At 40.9% G+C, this 4,442-nt stretch overlaps 1 long non-coding RNA gene across 1 annotated transcript; it reads right to left on the bottom strand.

Moving 5' to 3' along the window:
* Window positions 1–938: 938 nt before the first annotated feature.
* On the bottom strand, window positions 939–3,126 carry LOC125140872. The gene is made up of 2 exons (XR_007140175.1): window positions 1,375–3,126; window positions 939–1,256 (listed from the first exon to the last, which is right to left on the bottom strand). It is a non-coding gene; the product is annotated as an uncharacterized LOC125140872 (long non-coding RNA).
* Window positions 3,127–4,442: the final 1,316 nt, after the last annotated feature.

Genomic DNA, 4,442 nt, shown 5'->3' with positions numbered 1-4,442 from the left:
ACAGACACACATACTGTACACACACACGGAAACACACACAGACACACACAAACACACACACACACACTCACACAGAAAGACACACAGACTCACACATGGGATAAACACACACAAACACACACACAGATACACACAGACAGACAAACATACTGTACACACACACGGAAACACACACAGACACACACAAACACACATGCAAACACACTCACACAGAAAGACACACAGACTCACACATGGGATAAACACACACAAACACACACACATACACACACAGACAGACACACATACACACACACAGAAACACACACTGACACACATGGAATACACACACACACACACACACACAGACGGACACAAGCACATTTTGAATTTAAGCAAATGTTGAATCATCATCTCACAGTATAGTTACATAGATTCCCATTTTTGTCTACAGCTAAAATACTTTTTATCTCAACCAATTTATTGGGTTTTTATATAAACCCATAAATACAGTATGAAAGATCAACAGATGATAAATCAGTTAGCTGTCCATCTGTCCAGTGAGCTCCTAGACGTGGAGCTGAGGGTCTAAATTGGTACCTGATGTTAAAAAAAAAAACAGGCTAATGCAATAGCATATGCTTAGCTAGTTAGTTAACTAGCTAAATAAAACAAACAGGCTCCTAAGCAAGTATGTGCTCTGTTGAGAAAAGTCCATTAAGTGTTGAATCTTTTTTAAACGTTGGCTCAGAACGATAACGAATCAGATTTATTGAATTTTTTGAAAACAAAATGTGTTCATTTGAATACGTGAAATGAAGCACGTGTACAAATCACGCATGATTCTTTAAAGCGCCGTCATTTTGCTCGATTATTTGCTCGAGCTCATGAATGAAAAGCCAAGAAATTCCGTACATACTGAGAAACCGGCGAAAAAATGAACAAAGAAAAAAGGAAACTGAATTAATTTTTTAAATTTTATAAATTGTGCATCGCATATCGTTCTCAAGAAATGATGTTTGATGAATAAACTGATGCGTGTGCTTTGAACTGAGTGCTGGATTCTGATTGGTTGTCAGGTTTTGAGTAGTTTTCTATAACAACAGCTCTGATAGTATTGCAGCTACACATCACTGTATCCGTATTAACAGCACATTTAAATAAAAGTGGTGTAACCTTAGCCATAGTGAGGTTTGTCTTCTGTATCTGTGGAAGGAGTCTCCATGTAGTGTCAGCTGTAAAGCTTTGAGAGCTCTCAGACGGACGATTTAAAGCTGCTAGAACGTGAGTGACGAGAGAAAATGGCACCATAAACAGATGTAAAATGTACAACGTAACGTTCTCTGATAAACAGCTCGATATTTCACTAATCCTTCACTACAGATAAACACTTACGTAAATCTGCACTGTTTATGTGGTTGGGTGATTAGCGAGCTGAAGACTGACTCCACGCCGGTTTCTGATTAATTAGCCGTGCAGCAGAAACAGCAGTTAGTCCTCAGTAATTGCTGCACTTGTGTCACTTTGCGCACAGCCGAATAACCTCCACGTGTTCATGAGTCTGTAAATTCACAGGATCTCTCTCTCGTTCTCATTAAGGTCCTGTGTAGAGTTAAATCACTCACACTCCACTTTCCAATTAGTGCCTTTCATGTCTTGTTATGAAACCGATGTAAAATATAGCGACTTTTGACACACACACGCTGATACCGAACCACAGAATGGATCTCGTTATCACGTCAACATTATTAGTGCTCGTCAAACTCGTCATGAAAGTTATGAAGACCATCAGCAAAGGATCATTTAGTGGGCTGGGCTACACATCAGCTCAGCTGTCAATAAATAATCTCTGGAGGTCAAGCTAGCTAACATAAGCTGTCTAATTTTACTGCTGAACGATATAGTGGTTACCATGGTTACATTCAGTTCTGACGCAAGCAACAAACCAACTAATGTTTCGCTGTCCTAATTTGCATAATCATGCATATTCATAGAATGTTGATGATTCTGGAACATAGCTACCGGACGTTAAATATCTTCTTAATAAATGTATTGTTTTTTGGAAGTTGTTAAGGTTTAAATCTGTACGGTCAGGAATAACTCGCTAGTTTTTTAACCCCGACGTGACCGCGTTTTATCCGAGCCGTTACATCCCATTTTCCTTTCCCTTTAATTGGCTCGGGTGATTTTTGAATATTTAATGCGCTAATTAAAAATTCACACGTGCTGATGTGACGACGAGGTGACGGTTCTCACGTGTCAAAGAGACGAAACGGAGAAGTGGCTCTCAGGCTCGAAGAACATTTCCTTCCTAATAACGCTGCGTCTCGCTCAGACGGCTCTAATATCTAATCATGAATATTTCAAATAGTAAAAAAAAAGTTAAAAACCTTCAGGGTTCTTTGGTGTCACTTGTGCAGAAACCTGACCAGGGTTTTTAAGAACACGTCATTGTCCAGTACAGTTCTATTGTATTTACATGACACTAACAAACATCAGCACAATTTGGCTTGGCAGAAATCCAGATATAAATGAATCCAGTGACGGTGCTGTACGTTACGACCTCCTGACTCCTGACTCCTGACTCACATATGCCATGGGAACATCAAAAGCCTCACAGAAGCCTTCAGATCCGTCACCTGGATCTCTCCATATTTCATCTCTGACATGGCGATGTGAGAGATGAGAGTGTTATGGCACTTGCAGGAGAGCACATATTTCCACCCCGGAGGCTGTTCTACCTCGTCTGAGGGGTGAGAAAGAGAGAGAGAGAAAAACATCACTGAGAGGAAGCTTCAGGCTGCTCAAGATTTGAACATCAACCACAAATGCTTCAGATCTGAGATTTTTTTTCTCCTAGCCGAAATGTACCTAGAAATGGATAAAAATTCATTGCCAATGCTTTTATTGGAAAATAAAGAGAAGTAAAGGAATTATGTAAAAACTTTATGGAGTGCAGGTTGGTATAAACCCCGCCCTTTCCAAACCCCGCCTCCTAAAGTGCTTGCACTCAGAACTTGAAATTGTAAATCCATTCATTCATTTTCTACCGCTTATCCGAACTTCTCGGGTCACGGGGAGCCTGTGCCTATCTCAGGCGTCATCGGGCATCAAGGCAGGATACACACACACACACACACACACACTCATTCACTCACACACTACGGACAATTTTTCCAGAGATGCCAATCAACCTACCATGCATGTCTTTGGTCCGGGGGAGGAAACCGGTGTACCCTGAGGAAACCCCCGAGGCACGGGGAGAACATGCAAACTCCACACACACAAGGCGGAGGCGGGAATCGAACCCCCAACCCTGGAGGTGTGAGGCGAACATGCTAACCACTAAGGCACCTCACACTACACCCCTCAGACCTTATACCACGCGCAGGGCAGAATTAGGTCAATACCCTCCACTGACATTAATCCACTGAAAGAAGAGTCATAACATTTTGGAAACATTTAAAACTCAGCAGAGAAAGAGAGGGAGAAAGAGACAGAGAGAGAAAGAAAAAAGGGCAATAACAGTCTGTCGCTTGGTGTAAAAATCAGCGTGACGGCTCAGTCGGTGTTCTGTGTCACTTCACATCACTCGTCACAGGTGACGTCTCTGAGGAAAGATAAAGCAAAGCTTCTCTCTCTCTCTCTCTCTCTCTCTCTCTCTCTCTCTCTCTGTAAATGGCAATACAGAGTGTGAGTGTTCATGGAGATTGCAGTCGTGATGAAGGATTCAGACACGTGGAAGAGATCAGATCCCTGAGGAGCAGATCAGACCGAGCGTCAGGCTCAGGCTCCACACACACACACACACACACACACACACACACACACACACACACACACACACACAATACATCACAAAAACACATATTACACAGACTAGACACAACACACACCACACACACAACAGACACATCAGACACATTACACACATCATACACACACACACCTCAGAATAAAAAATAATTGATGAATTTAAAAATAAGATTTTTTTTTCTTCATCAGATGGTTTGCAGTTGTGTTGGGTGTTAAATGAGCAAGAGCAAATGAAAAAAAGAAAAAGGTTTTTAGTGAGCTTTTACCTTAGCTCTCAGCCACAACCACAACTCAACGTTTCATCTGACTTTCAGACAAGTTTCCAGTGTCTAGATTTGTGTAAAGTTCACAGGAAGTCAGCAGGTGTGTGATGGTTTTGTAAATGATGGTGAAAAGCTGCACAATGCGAGCTGTAGAGACGAGTGCAGAAAAAAAAATGCACAATTGTGCTGAATTGTGTGAATTTGAAGAAAGAATAAAAATAAAATAAAATAAAATAAATAAACCCCTTGTGCTGATCTCAAACCACTGACCAATACGTTTTAAGAATTTTCTGAATATCTGCCATTTAAATGTGGTTTCTGATCATATTCCTTGTTTATCAACAAACAGAAAGCTATACAAAAAAAAGGAAAAAAAGTTTATAA

This window comes from Tachysurus fulvidraco, chromosome 3 (genome assembly GCF_022655615.1).
Source record: "Tachysurus fulvidraco isolate hzauxx_2018 chromosome 3, HZAU_PFXX_2.0, whole genome shotgun sequence".
Lineage (NCBI taxonomy): Eukaryota > Metazoa > Chordata > Actinopteri > Siluriformes > Bagridae > Tachysurus > Tachysurus fulvidraco.
The sequence above is the reverse complement of the archived record's forward strand: the minus strand, read 5'-3'. Positions and strand labels throughout refer to the sequence as shown.